The sequence below is a fragment of the Embiotoca jacksoni genome, unplaced genomic scaffold (genome assembly GCF_022577435.1).
Source record: "Embiotoca jacksoni isolate LCO1_2020_lvr unplaced genomic scaffold, fEmbJac1.0.p SCAF_4, whole genome shotgun sequence".
In the NCBI taxonomy this organism is placed as follows: Eukaryota; Metazoa; Chordata; class Actinopteri; family Embiotocidae; genus Embiotoca; species Embiotoca jacksoni.
Genome location: NW_027185392.1, coordinates 12302363 through 12321567, shown reverse-complemented (window position 1 = coordinate 12321567; position 19205 = coordinate 12302363).

Sequence of the window (19205 nt, the reverse complement as noted above, 5' to 3'; positions counted from 1 at the left end):
GGAACCATGTGCGTGTGGTGCATGAGTCCATATCAGTTAGCAGAGGTGTGAACTATGAATTGGCTTTAACAGATTATCCTCCAGTGATACAGTCATCTTCAAGACAAATCAGTGACAAATATGTTAATCGGTGACCTGTAATTGCGAAAGCCTCCTTGGGGCAAATCAGCAGACTTTCAAAAATTGTAGTGTGTATAGGTGAGGTGTAGCCTACAATATTTCTCTTTAAATTAACTGGAACATATGTGGCCCGACACTAAGCTGTTGAATAAAGAGAAATTTCACAAAATGTTAAACCCTAATCGTAATGGTATTACATGTGACCAAAAAATAGTAGGATGAAAAAATAAAGAGTAAAGAGGAAACTGATCATCTTAACAAATTGATTTAGGCCGACAAGTCGGGGATAAGGTTAAATATCATTTCTGGCATCATTTTTGCAGAAGAAGAGTGGTGGTATTGAATCATAAATGAGGAACACAAACAAGTACCGTCCACCAGAAAATGTAAACAATCATAACTTGGAAGGCAGAGTGACTTTGTATATATGCTGTAAATGGCCCACTGTCTTTATCCTTGGAAAAATCAAAATGCTTTTTCCGCTATTGACTGACTGACTGGTGTGATTTCTGCACTGCTGCACATTACTTTAGATAGGGGCTGATGGTACGGGTGGGGGTAGGGAGAGATGTCTGGTACAAACAGCCATCAAAGATTGGGATGTTTCATGGGAGCAACAGAGAGCAGCAAGGGCCAACTTTCATAGTTCACAAGCAAGGGTGACATTGCAGGACCCCGAGGATTAGCGCAGCAAAGATGGACACATTTTACCCTCCACACAGAAGACAGAAACAGCGGAATCGTAACGCTATGAGAACTGATAAGGCCAGCGCGAGGAACAGGGCTATATGGAAAAACTAGTGAATTGATAGAATGAAAAAAAAAAATCAATTTAGACTATCCACATTTTTATTTCTTTCATTTCCAACTCTGACAACAAAATGTGGAGAGAAATGTTTTTTATACTACATATGCTCGAGGCAATTAAAGTTTCTCAAATGACTGAATGATCAATGGTCAATATACTTATAATAAATATGCAAATTTCTACAGATTGTAGCCACATTTAGCTTCGAATTTGATAAAACTAATTGGGTATAATGTGGGGGTATGAGATGTTCTGTATGTGGAAAGTATGAACAGACCCCAAAGGATTATTTGGCCGAAATTAAAATATGATCCCCAAAATAGAAAATTTCTGAACTCTTAAGCGTGGTTCCTCACTTTTTCACGGGTGCGACAATTTATATCCAATTATTTTGGCGCATAAATTAAATGGTTTTATGGTACAAGATTATGCTATGAAGCTTCACAATTGTGAAGTACATAAGTAACAGACATCTTTGCTGTGGTAAAACCTCGGCCAAAAAGTTGTCTCAGCGTAGCTAGCTATATAGACCTCCAATTGAAGGGTGTTCTGGATATGCTGTACATTACATTGCAGTAAATGAAAAAAGTGAAGGTAGCAGCAAACTTCGAGGCATGGCTCCAGTTCAGCCCAGTAAAAAAGGTTTTGGTTTGGAGTTACATTGGCAGAAATGGAATAAAACATTCATAACTATGTTTGCATTAGTGTTTGAACTAAGAAACTAAGAAGTGTTGTGTTTTCATTACCTTATAATGAAACCTTCATATCTACATAGTGAGTGGTCCTCTCGTATGGAGCTAACATGTTGCACGGTCATGTTTCTACAATGGCCTAAAAAAGACAAACCAAGCCAAACCAAGCAATGAACACACAGCCAGACGTGTATTGTTTTCTACTTTTTATCAGACCACATGAAAAAAAAAACAACGCCCTGGACAAATTCAATGGCTTTAACAGGTACACAGTGAATCAATAGAGCCTTGATCGTTTAAAAATTCTTTAAAAGGTGATTAGTAGACCCAAATGCATAAAGGACAAGACATGATTCTATAACAATTGAATTGGTTCTTCAAATAGATTACAAGTGTTTGCAAATGTTTACAGGTTTGTCCATGACGCACATATTTTGCATTGTCCTGCTTCCCCAAAAGAAGAATGCCACTGGGAACTGTCCTGTCAGGAGAGTGTAAGGTCAAAAAAGGAAACGCATCTTCTAACAAGCAGAAAACGCCTTTCAGAGATCATAATAAGTTTCCCATTTTTATAGGTAAAAGAAAGTGCATTTAAAATCATTTTGTAAGTAGATGTTGTTATAGTTTTGCAAAAGTGACTTACTGAGGGCAACATGCTAATTCAATCTTCATGTGCAGCCATCTCATACGAACATTTTAAATACGCATTGTAAAGGCAATATCTCACTGGTAAGATGAGAACCTGCAAGAAGTTCTTTCTTTTTGAAACACTTCACGGGATACAGTCTTTTTTTTAAAGAAAAAAAAAATGATATTACTGTCATCTTGCTAGTAGAGAGTAGAAGGTGATTCGCTTAATGTGAAAACAAACACGACTATATGTGGCAAGCGACAAGTACTTAATACTGAACATCTTCCCATCTGTTCACTGATAATTTAAGTATGTCACAATGATATCAATCGGGAGAGGATTTCTCACAAAGGACAAACAAAATTTGCTGCTGCACCTTCAACTCTTCAGTTTCAAGTTTACACCTGCGGTCACATCCCAACGGAGACATAAAAAGAGGCGTTTCGCCTTTGGAAGTGATTACAAAACACCTTGTGAGACATCACTGCTGCCTCATTGCTGACAAGAGGTGGTGCAAAATCCTTAAAAGGTTCAATTCAACTAGAGTAGTGCAGTATGTATATGCCTGTGAGGTAGCACTATATGCCACTAAATGTGTCACACCTTAGCATGGTCAAGCCATGTCAATGTAATGTACAGTATAAGCAGCATTGGCAGATTAAAAAAAAACCTGTGTTTTTGTGTTAAAACCAAGCGTTTGAAATGCCTCCGTAAACTGAGATATGATGTGGCCGTGGTGGGCTGTGGCGGACTCTAAGTTAATGTCATTGTCAACACCTGCTTGTGCTGAAATCCACACAGAGGCTGTAGATCCCAGACAGAAATGCCATCTTCGAAAAACCTCCATGAAATATGGAATTCTTCTTTACTCTTTTTTTTTTTTTTTTTTTTTTCTAAAAAGACGGCTTTCTTCATGCATGGCTTCCGTTTGCTGCACAGTGAAGAATGTTGTTACCAGGCAACAGGCATAACAATGACACAGGTGCTCTCCGTCTCTCTCCGTCTCTCTCCATCCTCTGTTCGTGGCTTTTGCATCCTCTCCCCAATATTGTTAAATGGCCCTTGTTCTAAGTTCAGCATGAATTTGTTGCACTAATAAGAAAAGGTTGCACCTTGATTTTTGAGAACATCCTGATCAGGTCTGGTTTTTTTGTTGTTTTTTTTTCTCCAGGTTTTGCTTTGGGGCTTGTGTTTTGTTCTTTCTTTTACGTTTAACAGTCTTTTGGTGTCGTTAAGAAAAGAACAGTAAGGTGATCACGCAATTGCTATAAAAAATATTATTAAGCATTTTAGTCTGTAAATAAACTCTGAACAATCGGAAAAAAAAAAATCTACCAGCGAAGAATCCATTTCCAATTCTAAATGTCTGTTAAAAGACATGTTTAAAGTTGACAAAAAGACAGAATACTGCACTAAAATGCAGGGTAAATTTAAAAAAAAAAAAAGTAAACTAGTTGATTTGTACGGCAAACAGGTTGAAAGAAAGTCACCACACTGACAGAATTCTCTTTTTTAGAAGAAAATAAGACTTTTAGGCCTCAATAACAGAAAACATTAACAGATCAAATCTTTTTTTTTTTTTTTACTGTGTGAGAAAAAAAAGTGGATAATCAAACATGTTGGTTTTCCAGAAACCCAGTAGCCTTCCATTCTAAAAAGCAGACTTTCAAAGTTTCTTTCAAAAGCCCGGAGTAATCCCGGCTCACATTTTTCTAAACACCGAATCACAAACAAAGAGGCAGGAGGGAAAGAAAAGCAAGGGCAGAACTAACAGGCAGTTAACACCAGCCTGAGCCCGGCCCGATCTCCTCCATGTCTGTCTCCTTTCTTGCTTTTCAGAGATGGCAGAGCCTTTGAGCTTCGTTAAATTGTCCCTCCTGCCCCTCCCCCACCTCTTCCTCATCGTCGTCTCCTTTTTCTCTTTCCCTCTATCTCCTCTCCCCGTCTCTCACTCACTCTGTTCTCTGTATCCCTCCTCCTTCTCTTCCTACCCTCTCCTCCTCCTCCCCCTCCCCCCCCTTCTCCTGCTCCCTCTCCTCCTCCTCCTCCCCCTCCTCCTCCGCTCTCACCACCTCAGCCGGGAGTCTTTCGCCCTTAATCAGAAGGCTGCGGCTCCCCACGCTTCTCTGCCTCCTCCCTCTATCCTCCTCATCACCCCCACCCCCCCTGCCCCCCCCCCCCTGCCCCATCTCCCCCCCCTCTATCCTTTCACCACCAGCCACCACTTCCCTCCCAGCGCTGACTCTCTCTCTCTTTTTCTCTCCCTTTACACTCCCCCTCCCCTCCCCCCCACCACCGCCACCGCCGCCACCACCACCACCTCCACACACCTCCTTCTACACCCCTGCAGTTAGCATCTGCCAAAGGCCGCCTCTGTTCATCACTCACCCATGCACTTAGCAACAAAAGATGTGTGGTAATTTCCCAATGCGTGCGGCAGATTGCCGGCCGGTCACACCCCGGGGGGGTGATGGAAGGAGGGGTCCGCCGAGGCTCTTCGACTTGCCGCTGCTTTCTAGTGACCTCCATGTCACGCATGATCGACGTGGGGGAGAGCGGTGGGCTGCAGCTACGTGACTGGCAGGCCGGGAGATGACAGCGGTGGGGTGTGGGAGTGAGTGAAAGCACCGGTGGTGGTGGTGGTGGTGAGGGTGCTGGCAGCGGCGGGGGAAAGAGCAGAGCTGATGGCTGCCACCGGCCCCGGCCGCCACGGTGTGTTTGTTAAAATGACTTCCTCGTGCAGCGTTGTCACGGGGGCTCGCTGCTGCACCTGCTCTCCTCCTCCCCAACCTCCACAGCTTCAAACCGTGTGTGTTTGTGTGCCTGTGTCTCTCACATTCAACTACAGTGCTTTCTTTGGCAAATCACCGTAGATTCTCCAAGTTGAGAAAGCGGCTCAGCAGCACATTTGCAGGACCTTTAGTACCTTTCAAAAAGCAGCACCAAAAGTCATAACGAGAGATAGTATTCATGAACAGTCTTAAACCAAAGAGGTGAAACACACAGCCGAACGTGGAAGCACTTTTATACATCCCAAAATACTGTACAACACACACATAAATATGAAAAGCGCACATGTGAGTCAAATCACAGCCTCGCAGGGGAAAGGCATATTACTGGAATTCTCAGAGTGGAAAGCGCTTTTCCCAGCAATGAAAGAATAAGGGTGTGTGTGTGTGTGTGTGTGTGTGTGTGTGTGTGTGTGTGTGTGTGTGTCAGGGGAGGGAGGGGGTTGTACGAGGAGGGGCGGGTGTATGGAGCGGGTGCGAGGACACCTCCATCCAATCTGATCAATGGCGATATTAATCTGAGCACGAGTCAGCCCCGCCGCCACGGCATTTGATTAAAACAGGGAAGAAATATGACGTAACCAATAAATCTGTTTGTCAAAATGGCACATGGCTGGAGAGGAAAGGAAATACTGGCACAGATAATAGGAGAGGAGAGGAGAGGAGAGGAGAGGAGAGGAGAGGAGAGGAGGCTGGTGACCGACCTCCTCAGCATTTCCGCCGCATGAGTGGAGCACTCAGGCTGAACCAGATCTTCACCTGCTTGCCTCCCACTGCACTTTCTCCAAACCACCTTTCCCACTGTGTCTCTCTGTTTATTTCTCTCCCTGCCTCTATCTCTTACCCTCTCCCAGCAGCACCCATGGATAACAGAATAATCCTCCTATCCTGCACTGGGGGCCTTAATGTGTGTGTCTGTTTTGTGGAGTTTGGGGTCCCGACTGCTCGCTCCTCGAAATAACTCCAGAGAAAAAGGGGAAGGGTGTAGTGTATGTTCTCTTCGTGCATATAAACTTACAGACCTGCCAACACTGTTGAGAACATTTCACAACGTAGATACAGTAATATTTTCATACAACAAAAGGCTTTTTTTTTTTTTGATTGGTATACCTTACGGCAATTATAGGGAAAGAACATTGTGTCAAGAGTTTACTGTAGAACACAATCGCTTGTGGAACATTTTCTTGATATGTTGGGCAGCTTGTTGTAGGCCTACTACAAATTGCAGAATGGAAAACACAACACCATCTTCAAATGCCTCTTATGACCTACAGTATAGTGTTAAAGGCTGTGAAATTACTGTATGAGCCCTGGCTCTTCAGAGAAGTGAGAGAAGAAGTGTGAAATTCTTATTTGCAATGCAAAATAACAACCAATGGGAAAGTGGCCAGGAAGCATAATGAAGTCAACAGAGTGTCTGACTTTCAGGACACTTGTTTACTGCTTCCTACCCAGCTAGGCAGAGCCAACCTGGCTCTGCCCTCCTACACCTCACAGCTTCAGCTTTCACTGTGACTACAGTCTGGAAACCCTCTTTGCATGAAGGTCACCCAGGCACTCTGAAGGCCAGACCAATCAGAGATCAGTGGGCGTGGCTAAGAACGATGACTTTGAAGTCAAGCATTTGTTTCAAAATATAGGTCCAACAATATTGGTTCTGGTAAGGCTACATGAATCGATATGAACATTTGCAGCAACAATAGCAAATATCAAGTCATTGAAGCCAGGGCAAAAACAGCGTCTGACTTTTTATTACAAAGTCTTCAGTGGTCCTTTGCACTCTGCACACATTGGGGGAGGGTCTTTGCTGTTTACAGCTTGGTGAGTTTCTGTGCACAACATACTTCACATGGTGGTCAGTGTGGATTGATTAAAGGGTGCTCCACTAGTTTCAAAATTAACCTGAAGTCTACGCCAATTAGAGTGCAAGAACTGGAAACAATCTCCAGTGTACGTAGAAGTATGAAGCTATCTTGAAGTTGTTGTTGTTGTGCCCAAACATATAACCAAAGTTTAACCATTGCTCAGAAAATGGTCATATTAATTATTTCTTACTGCCTAATGTACTGGCAAATAATGTTCTTTTGCCAATAACGGTCAGAAAATGTTGTGTAGCTTTCCAGCCATGTGGTCAGCCAATCAAAGCCCAGCCCCTAACAAAAGAGCGTTGACATCCAAACACAATTCAACACGGCTTTTTCTTGGAAGACAGTAACACGTCACAGTCGTAAAAGCACAGGCGTAAATAATAAAACTGATGATGTCTGAATTCCATTTAGCTGCTTCAGCTGGTATTGTTCATGCTGGTATTGTTCATGCTGACTCCCCGTCACACTGCTGCAGCTTATTGGGAATAGAACAGAACCATTGTTAATGCTATTAGAGACACCTGTGCTTCATGACACGTAAAAATGTCTGTTTTATTTTAAGGTTGCGTGACGGTTGAATGCTGTGACTTACACACTGTGTTGCATGCGCAAATATCGGCACACAGCGTTATGCTTGATCACTCACATTAATGGTAACACACATGTTGCATATAAATCTTGAGAGAAGAGCCACCTGTGAAGAGGCTAAAGATTGTTTACTATCTGTGTATTTAAATAAAATGGCTTTTTTTTTAAAGATTTCAGTGAATTCTGTGTAAGAATGCATAGTTTACAAAATGTCTGATGTATTTTTCCAGGATAATTGAATTTCTATTGAAATGTTGCTTATACACTTACATTTTTTTTTTTAAAGATTATCAATTGCAACAAATCATCATTGTCTTCCTGAGTGTTGTGCAGTAACAGTTTATTTTTGTTTCTAGAGGCAAGAGAGAAACAGCCATGTAAGATGAGTAAAGTTAGTCCATTCATTAAATTCTTCCACACCCACTTTTGATGCAGTGGCACCTTAGCCCAGAGGTGAGATTAAAATGCCACACCCTTCCTGCTCCTTATGCAGAAAATAGGGATTTAGTGAGATTTATTAAATCCGATCCCCTACAAAGTCCCATGAAAGTTTTCCATTTTTCCTTCTGTTGCTCTCAAATATTTACCCTCTAACCATTTTGCACAGATACACTACTCCAGCCCGCAATATCTGCATTAGTAAAAGTAGCCCTTGTGCTGTAGCTCATGTTTTGTCCTGATAGTAAAAGCTAAGACGCTATGGTCTTTGTTAGAACTGTGTTTCCTCATGTGTTTTCTCATTCAGAAAATTTAGAGGAATTGCAGTTATGACATGATTCATTTACACAATGAAACAAAAGAAAATAGCAGATTCTCTAGCAATATGAGTGAGGAAGGGAAAAGCATCTGTGATTGTGAATGTGGTCTTCAAAGCCTAACTGAGATGAGTGTGTATCATCTTTAATCATTTGAGAATGAACAGCCTTACTTTTGTTTTGTCCTGCCAAGATGTACAATAGGTAGTTTGATAAATATTGCAACTAAAGAAAGCACAAATTAGATAGAAAGCATTTTCTTAACTACTCTGGGTTATTTTAACAATTTGAAAATGTTACTTCCTGTTTGCAACAAGCAGAACCTTATTGAGCCCTTATTATTTGTTTTTCTTCCAGTATGAAATGATTTCAATGATGCTTAAAAAAAATTTGTGCAAATCTTGTTCTCTTAGATTTTGTATTGCACAATAACATCTATTCTGTTGTGGTGGCAGGTGGTGGTCCCAATAGCAGACACTGTATTCATCTATTAAAATGCACCTACAAAATATTACTAAACAACTGCTTCTATAAAAATATTTAAAAAAAATGGTGGTTTTTTTCCCCCACTATTGAGTAACTTATATAAAAACTGACTTGAGAAATTACTCACTTCACGCTACTCATTGAAACATAAATATAATTAGAGCTGGGTATCATTCAAAAATGTTCCATACCAGTACTGATAACTTGACTTTGAATCCTGAACTATTCTTTTATCGATACTAATTTCAGTTTCATGCAGTTTAGAGGGGGAGAGTGTAATCCAGGTCATTTTCTGTTGCTATATTTTACAATGTGCCCTAAACACCTCATGCATGCACTGTAGGCACTGTAATTTACCGATGTTCCCTTAACTCATTACATATATGCTATTGGTAGAGACTAGCTACTGTAGCGTGCACAACTCAGACAGATATGTCAAAAATTTGATGAAAAGAGAGAAAACAAAAGGTTTTAATGTAAGTTTTACTTAAACTGAAACTAAGCAATTTTATCTACCTAGGCGGGCCGCCTAAGCAGAGTCTTTGAATGATAAACTGTATTGGTTCACTGATGCTATTGGGATTTACTCCTGAGTAAACATAGTAAAGGTTTTGCATTTTAAAAGGAAAACATGTTAGTGTGGATTTGGCCTTGATATGAAAATGTTATACAAAATTTTTGGATTCCAGATAGTATCGAAGCAATTTGATAGGTGCCATAAAAGTATTCAAGTTCGGTACCCAGCAGCCTAATTATGCCCAACTATTATACAAAGCTTCAGTTTTTGCTGTGATTATATCCTAAAATCCTCTTCTCGTGAAGGTTTGCTCAGCTACTCAGACGGGAAGGCCAATCAGCGCCCAGTGGGGGTGCAATGACGTTGTCTTTGTTTGGAAACATAGTTCCAACAATGGCAGCAGTGGTAGAGTTTTGGCACCTATGGTGGTCAATGCTGATTGGTTAAAGGCTGCTCCAGTAGATTAAAAATGTACCCACAGTGTACATGCAGATTCAGTGGAACATGGTCTATCTATTCACACAGAGAATTTATGCCTGGACATATCAGGCTGGGTACCCAGCCTACTCAGCAAAAGTAATGCAGGACTTGTAACTTTTGATACCCAGCCCAGCTGAGTTTTTCCCAAGTGGCATCTCTAAACCCTTCACATCCACCCATCACATGTTCTGCATTTAACGTGCGTAGAAACAGAACACAAGACGTTGTGGTTTAACAAGCAAGCACCCCCATAATTTCGAGGGATTTACTGAATATGCAGAGGCACTTAGCTTTAGTGGCTCCACACGTCTCCATATAGTACTGACTTCAATTCACACACCCTTTAACTCTAAACAGAACAAGGTGACTCCTGAATATGGGCGTATGCATGGGTAACGTGCGTAAACCAGCTGAGGTGCCTTACAGCATGTGAATAAGACAACTCTGGAATTAACAGGAGTCACATCTCTCCTTTTTTCATCATTTACCCACCATGTAGCTCCTGGTTAGATAGCAAACAAGCCGAAACGCCAAAATAATCATATTGTGATCATAGAATTTAAAAATGTAATCTTTATCTTTACTAAAAAAAATAATCACATTACTGTATAATGTCCCTATGTAAAGCATTATTGCCACTGTTATGGAGCACACTTAGGACTGATGGTAAGAAAGAACTGGTTGTTGTGTAGGTGAGGCTGTTAATTAAGTTGGAGGGGATGACTCATACAGTCCACCTCTAAATGTCACTGCTTCAGTTCTGGCTTTGTGTTTGTCACCGTGGACGTAGTCTGGACAGATGAAGATTGCAAGAAGCAAACTTGTTTATATGCTTATTTATCATTTGTGTTGGTCCTAATGAATGTTGTTAGGCATATAATTAAAGTATGTAAATGAAATTATATTAAAAAGACTTGACAACTTTGATAAAACAAGTTGTCCTAAAGACCCTAATGTCAAGTGGCCGTACTCCCGGTCAAATAAAGCTTTGTTTGCCTTGCTGACGAGCCATGGATCCTCACCATCTGTGTGCAGCTCTGCCATGAGCAGTCCCCCATTCCTGAATGTCTCGTAGACATGAAAAGAAAGGGGCACAATGCAAAGAACAGTAAGGATGGAGGTATTAAGAGGAATGGAGAAGACTGTTGGAGAGGTGGAAGAGATGAAGAGGGAGGCCACGCAGGAGGGGGAGGAAGAAGAGGGTGGAGGAGAGCAGAAGTCACGTGACCCCTACTTCAGCACAGTGCAGGGGGAGTCGGGCAGACAAAAGAACCTGTCAGCGCCCATGTGAAAGAGCAGACATGCACATACACAACAACACAACACTGTTGCCAGGTAAACCTGAGTGGCAGAAGGTACAGATGAGGAAATGGATTTTTTTTTTTTTTTTTTTAGGTCAAGCTAAACCTTCAAACATCAAGGTGTCTTGTATAAATAACCCATCTACCAAGAGAGGTATCTAGGCAGCCCAGAGGAGGCGGTCAGTTCCTGACATCTACCTCCATCAATATCACACTCCTGTGTGGCCAGGAAGGAAGGAAAAGGAGAAATATTCACAATGTTCATATGAAACCGAGAACATCACTGAGGTGAAACCAGAGCCCCATAGCTGACGTAAAAGAATCAAAACATGACCTAAAACCACAGTGACATCTGTGATAATTCATATTAGTAAATTCAGCCATACAGTACAGCCTTACTCAACAGTATGACGTGTGCTTCTCTCAATATTATTGTTTTTAGTAATATGTTTATTTAATCTGTTTATCATCTTACAAGTACCTGAAACAAGATGCTCCAACCAACACCCTGGCTTTTGCTTTCTACTGCTGAGCTGATGACTCTCCAAAAGCCCACAAAGGCACATAGTACCTCCTATGCTGGCACTGAACTTTGGCATTTGACATAAATCTTTGAGTGAGGAATTGACTAACATGAACATGTTGCCTATTATTGAGCTGTTTGAGTTACAGAAGAGGTATTGAAGCGTGGACAGGGGGTAGTCCAGAGGTAGCATCCAGACTTTGACTCTCTGAGCTTTCACAGTTGTCCAGTTGCGTGTTTATTATCTTTATGGCCTGTCTCTTAGCATGCAGCTCCGGTTCCAGTGATGGGTGGGGGCATATCTGGGCCCTCTTGCTAATTGAGCGCAGCACTGGACCCCAAGGTCTGCCTCGCTGACGTTTTCTTAATCCATGGCTGTTTAACGCTGGCTGTGCTTGAGTAATTAAGCAGATAATCTTCAATTAAACTGAGCTCGACCCCACAACCCCCAACCCCCATCCGAAGACAGATGGGCTTGGAGCACACAGCTCCTCTTTCCCAAGATAAATGCTCCACTCCCCTGCCATGCAACCAGGGTGCTGCCATGCTTTACGACAAGTGGCTTTTTATCATGATCATTTTTTACAACCGGACTTCCATATTGCCACACTGACACATTTTTAGACCTGCGTACTGCATATACAGTAAGGCTATACATTTACACATTTGCTTTGTGTATGTTCTGAAGATTTTGATATTTTTAAATGCAAATAAATGCTTGCTTACTCAAATTTTTTAAACTATATATTAAAAGTATTTTTTTACAATTGGAAATGAATCACTATTACCTCTAAATCACTGTAGTTATATAGAGTATGTCAGAAAAATAACATTATTAAGTATGTGTTGTTAATCTCTGAATGAAAGTCAGACTTCCAAAACCTAAAGAAATCTTAAAAAATTAAGTGACCAGAATCCAGATTTCATATCTGAGGATCACTGCTCTGCTTACAACTTAAGCCTTCATTATATTAAATGAGGGCCATATTCAAAAGTCATATCAATGAAGGTGTCTTGGGGCTTGGCCTTGATTCAAAACAAATCACGTGATGCTAATTAAAAAGGTCTAATAAATACATGCAGCGATTTAAAAGCCCAAATGAGAAAATTACTTATCGTGAGCCAATTTTAATGTCTTGATCTGTGCCTTAATGTGGGGATATTCAAGTGTGAATGATTCCACATGTAAATGTTCTCATCATTTAGCTGATGTTCAAATCCTTTGAACCTATGTATAGTTTGCAGAGAAATAAGGCCAGCATTTATCTATATTTTTCTTATTGTCAACAAATCACATGAAAACAATAAACCCAAGTTTCTCTTTTTGATACAATCGAACAGGTCTGTGGCGCTAAAAATTCGCAAACATAAGAAAGGACATAAAGAACGTGTCATGCGTTCAGTATAATATACGGTTGCATTGTGGCGAAACAGTGTAGCTTAAAATATTGTGGGATTCTGTACTTCAACACGGGGTAAGAAAATAGGAATAGAGATGGCAACTTATACAGAATCGATCAAATATATCAGCATGGTACAGTAATAATATCATCCCATACCAAACAAAATTCATTCTTATTCAGTGAGCTTAAATGAGCATCAAAATTCTCCTCACAGACAGCATATATTTAAGATGCCTTATGGGACCTCGTTGCCATTTTAGCCTCACGCTAACGACCCTCACAAGCTTATCAGTGCTGCTAACACTTGCACATAACCCTCTCTCCCTCTCTCTCCCTCTTCCTCAAACCACTTCTGTTTCCACAGCGATAATTAAGCCATCAAAGCGTGCAACCATGCCCATCCTCCGTCTCTAAGGTGAGAATACAGGCCCACATGTCAAGCGGAGCGCAGCCACCCGTGTGTCTCTTTAAAGGGGAAGGCACAAGGGAACGGGCAAAGAGGGAGAGATGTGTGTGCGTGTGTGTGCGTGTGTGTACGTGTGTGTGCGTGTGTGTGCGTGTGTGTGCGTGTGTGTGCGTGTGTGCGTGCGTGTGTGTGTGTGTGTGTGTGTGTGTGTGTGTGTCTGTGTGCACGCAGGTGTTGCGGGCTTTTACCACATCAGCTATGACTGGCTGGTAGACAACACAGTGTGACGTAAGGTGAATGTTTAATACCTGCTGCCACACTATGCTGGAGATCCACAGAGAACTGTTTGCGTTAGTTTCTTTAGCACAAAGAAAATTAAATCGGAAAAGAGGAGTAAAGAACGCTAAATGCAACCTGTTCAGGTGTATTGAGGCATAGCCTCCTCCTATTAAACATACACGGATACATAGACATGTGCCAATGCTTTTTCCAGCTCTTTCAATAGATTTGACCCACAGATATTCTTGCACTGCTGTATGCAATCAGTGATGTTCACTCAGTCCCTCCAGCATTTGTCAGGTCAGTTTTTGCAGGACTTGATAAAAAAAAATTGTAAGTTGAGGAGATTGAGGAGAAAAGATTTTTGTTCATTTTTTGCTTCAGTACAGGTTGTCAATATGGTGTTGCGTCACTTGCAAAGTCTAGTTTATACACTGTATGTTTACTATTTGGGGATTACATTAACTGAATGAAGGGCTGTTATTAAAGAAATGTGGTTTATTTTAAATAGTCAGCAGTTAAACAGGACTAGTCTGTGTATTGTTATTAGTTTGCTTAAAAATATAGTGTGGGACTTTTACATATAACTGAACATGTTATGTTTCAGCCCTCGCCAAAAGGGGTCACACAATTCTAACTATGCCTATCAACACTAGATAAATCTCTGTATTTCAGAGTACGCAGAGATTTTTAATCTGGTGTCTGGTGAGACATTTCCAGTCGGTTTAGATGAATGCATACTGAGCATGCTTTATGGCCGAGCATCCTCACCAGACATTTCTGCCGGCCAAGCCAGAAAACTTCAGGTTAGCCCGATATCCTAAGTTGAGTAGGGTTAAATCAACTCAATCAAGCAGATCGTTTAAACTTTTAGGATTTTGTGCGACTGAATGGATCAAATTCTAACAGTAAAAGGAGTCATTTCGCAGGGGTTGTAACAACAATTTTTGTATCCACTGTTTTGCAGCCGCAACAATAATATTGGACAAAGCTACCGCAGAGCCTATGACGTAAGCACGTGTCTGCAATGTTTTTTCAATTACTCTCACTGACATACGGAGGAGACAAAAGCTCTGCACTGCAGGTTTAAATTAGTAGAAGCTCTATACGACGATCAATAAATAAAGCCATTGCATTGTTTCCACTAGTGGCAGCGAGGTTTATTGATTAGTAAAAATCGGACATTCCCTGACTAAAGTTCAATGGTGGTTGGTGGTGAAATCTTACCACTGGGATGAATTCACAGTCTGTCAAAACAGGCACTGTGCTTTGTCACTGCCATGTGTGCAAGCTGCCTTTACATGTTTTTTGTGAATTCTGTGAACAGGTGCACAGGTGCACATGTACAGCGAGAGCAGACCTAGAAACTCGCTTGGCATGTTGCCAGGTTGATAAATTTCACCCCATCTCAGCTGTGGCAGAACATCAGAGCCAAAAAAAAAAGCCCTCCAGCCCTCAACCAGTCAACTACAGGCGAGGCACATGGGGACCATACACAGACAGACATGACATGGACACTGACCTTAACAGACAAGAGCGCAATGTCTAAATCAGGCTCTTGTTTGAAGTGGTCATAAGTTTTGTAGTAATAGCACAAATTACCACACAAATAAATTCTGTGACATCACCCTTGCTGAAGTTAGGAGCACAGCCTGTCTCATTTTATTACCCGTACAAAATAAAACCTAAGGATTTGATACATGATTGGTTATAAGTCAAGTGATGACAAAAAGTTGCTAAATAGAAGTGTGGTAAAGTTGTATGCCATGCAATTTACATATGTTAGATCTCTGCCAGTGACTGTTTATTCAAAATTATATCTTCATTTTTTCACTAATTTGGCATTGTGATAGCTCATGCATGTGCATCATGATATACAGTATATACATAGTACACGTACTTCCTTTTCCAGGGAACAGAGGGCTATTTTTTGTTTTTTTATGTGTTCATTTGATTGGCACTATGTCAAGTTGAACTTAATAATTCACAAAAAAAACTTTACTTGTATGAGTATACAAAAACACACAGAGACAATACATTGTACCAATCGAAAGAAACATGTTATTAAAACAAGCCTTTGCAGGATTACACTTGAATCCCTTTTGGTGATGGTGAAAAAAAATGATCTTCCAAGCAAAGACCTGAATATACAAACCTGCAAAAGTGATCATCAAACCGAGATGAACAACCTTTTTTTGTAAAAGTATAAATCTAAACATATCCTTTGGTTGATTGGGATTCTCCAACAGTTAAAAAAAACAAAAACACAATCAAGTGGGTTGAGGTCAAAGCCTGAGCCTGCACATACGCACACGCACACACACACACACACACACACACACACACACACACACACACACACACACACACACACACACACACACACACACACACACACAGTCAGTGGATTGCGGTAGACTCCTGTTCTTTAGCAGCTGGGTGTGTTCCCTCATGTTACTGACAGCTCCTAATGGCGGTGGGAGACCTTGTGTAATTAGGAGACCGTACGCCTGCCATGACGCCTGTCTTACAGAAGCCAGTTCCTCCTGATGTTTCCCTCCGCCACCACAAATCCACTAACCCCACCGCCTACACACAACAAATACACACATGTGCACCAACGCACATCATCGCTCCTCCACCTTTTTTTCTCCTCCCTGCCCCCTGAATGGCTGCCGTCTGCTCTCCCTGGCGCAGTGCCCCCGGTGGCAGCACGTGCATGGTGTATCCCAGTGTACCAGTACCTGGGGGAGGTAATTATCGAGATAAGCAGCGTGAGGGAGGAGGGCTTAGTGTGTGTGTGTGTGTGTGTGTGTGTGTGTGTGGAAGAGAGGTATCATGACCACATTGTGCATCCGTATCCCCAAACTTAGACATGGCCCATCGGAGGCCCCTCATTTTTAAGAAGGAGGAGATTTACTGTATATATTTAAATTTCCTTTTTTTTGTCGTCATTTCTGCTCCTTTTTGACAGTCTGCACAGAGCAGCCCTGATTCTTTTGTCCTTCCCTTCCATACATGTTTAAAGCCATTCTTCCCCCCTCTCTCCATCTGTTTTGTCTCATTCTGCAAGTCTCTCATTCCTGATTTGAGCCCTTTTCTGAGCTTTCACACCTCCATCCACTATTCATTGAGGTTTCAACATCAGACTCACCAATGAAGTTCACTGAAACCCGACCATCCATAACCCTCTAAATTAGACAGGCGACAACATTGCATCGCGTGTAAATATCTCTTAATAATTCTATCATTGCGATCGCTATCAAGTGGCCTCACCAGGATTAAGTAATGATTGAGCCTGGAGTGGTAGAGAGGGAATAAGAGACTGGTAATTATTCTCATTTTATTGGTGCTCCCAGTCAGGCTGGTGGGCTTGTGATGCTTCATCACATGTAAAGATGAATGAGATGAAAACCATTTGTGAATGACTGGAATTAAAAGCCAAACCTGGGATAACTGAGGAACACGGAAGAAAACATACAATGTTAACGTATGCATCAAGACACTTCAGGTAGGGCTTGTCATTAAATGATCTATTGCTACGTTATCAGTAGTCTCCGATTGAATAAATATACATCATAAATATTGGAAAAATGAATCTCATCGGTGTGATTAATTTTGTCACTACGGGGGCTGATGATGTGGTGATAATGGAGCAGGTATGTGGTCTTCGGTCAGCGGCCAGTGGTCCTGGAGGAGAGAGATATAACCTTTGTCTCAGGGACGGCAGATATACGAGCCAAGCGAGCGCCAAGGATTATACACCGAGGTCCTCGCAGGGAGATTGAGAGGGGGAGAAAAAAAAGCCTGTGACCGTAGAATAATTTCAGCCTCTCTCCCTCCCTCGAGACCACACGCTGTCTGAGCCAACCACCACCACCACCACCACCCCCGGACACACACACACACACACACACACACACACACACACACACACACACACACACACACACACACTTTATCCCCCCTCCCTCCCTCTCCCGCCAATCCCCTAACTGCCTGCCGATGCCGGATGTCTCTTCTTCTCCTCCTCAATGTAGTGGGGAGAGAGGCGGGAGGAGGAGGAGGAGGAGGTGGTGGTGGTGTGGGGGGCATTGTAGGTGGTGGAGGGGAGAGAGACAGAAACTAGAGCCAGGTTCCTGTGCCGCTGCAGCTAAGTGCTGCAGCAAATCATCCCCACATTAGGAATATGGGCAATTAGCACTGTGGCACATCCGTCCATACACCCTTGTGCCTACACACCCATGCACACACGCATGAGCACACATGTACTAACAAAAATGATTCTTCACATTATCATTCAGATGGTGAAAAAAGCCTATATACAGATATTTATGTGAGAAGAGTGTTTGGCTTTTTGTTAAGATTCTTTCTATTCGATATGTTGTTTTATATGTGTAAGATAAACATAATCTAATAGCAAAAAAACATCATAAAATGTTCATCTTACCCTGATATTGTTCAGAAGTGCTCAAATCAAAAATAGCAGCAACTCTAAAAACTCTTTAAATCAAGCAGCACTAATCTCAGACAGCATGCATGCCACTTTCAACAAACATCTCTAAACAATAAATCAATCTGCAGCATTCAGGTGTACGGAGGAGGATGCAGAGCGGCAGTTGCCGTTCCACCTTAAGAAAGGTACCTTAAAAGATTATCTCGGTTATTTCACCGCCACTGAGCCGGCACTAATAGTCCAAGGCAGATATTGAAGAGCAGCGCAGGGCCGCAGAGATCTATTAGAAATTCCCATCTACGCGCCTCATACATATTGATTTCTGACACCAAGCAGCAATGAAAGGCCCAGGGGAATAATATATTTAGCAGGGTTTGCAGTGAGGAGGTCACAGAGTGCATAAAGATTAGCTGCACAGACCCCTGACAGGACGATGTGTGAGCCCAAATTGTAGACAGGCAGCCACAGACTTATGCACACACCCAGACACACACCTAAACGCGCACACACTCACACGCAGATATATGCATACATAGTATATGTAGAAACTCACACAGTCCACATAGACGGCTTTTGTGCATCTCCACGACGTTGGAACTGGGCTGCTCTGCTTTTAAAGTTGTTATCCCTCATGGGATGAAAAAACAACAATAAAAACATATGCTAGTATCAAACCTCAACAGCAAGAAATGTACATTATATGTTCTTAAAATGCCACCTTTTGTCTCTTTGTTAGAAAGAATCCACTGTTAATTGAGTCAGCCAATATTCAACAGTGTGCTCAGAGTTTTATGCTTGTTATGAACAACAAGGGCTACAAGCAAAGCCTGTTTACTCCTGTGACTGCTGAAATGCATGCAGCGGGGTTAGTCGAGGGCAGAGCACACACATACAGGATACAGAGGAGTTGGACACAAAAACAGAAACACCTGCTCGCTTTAATGTTACAACAGACCTGCAATGTAGTATTCTTCTTGTGTGAGGCTTTTAAAGGAAAGCTACGGCTTAGTGCAATTTGGGTTTTACTTTTGTGTCACTTTCTGTGGATAACACTGTCGTCCCCAAAGTCACTGTAGCGATCTCAACACATGGCAACATGCATT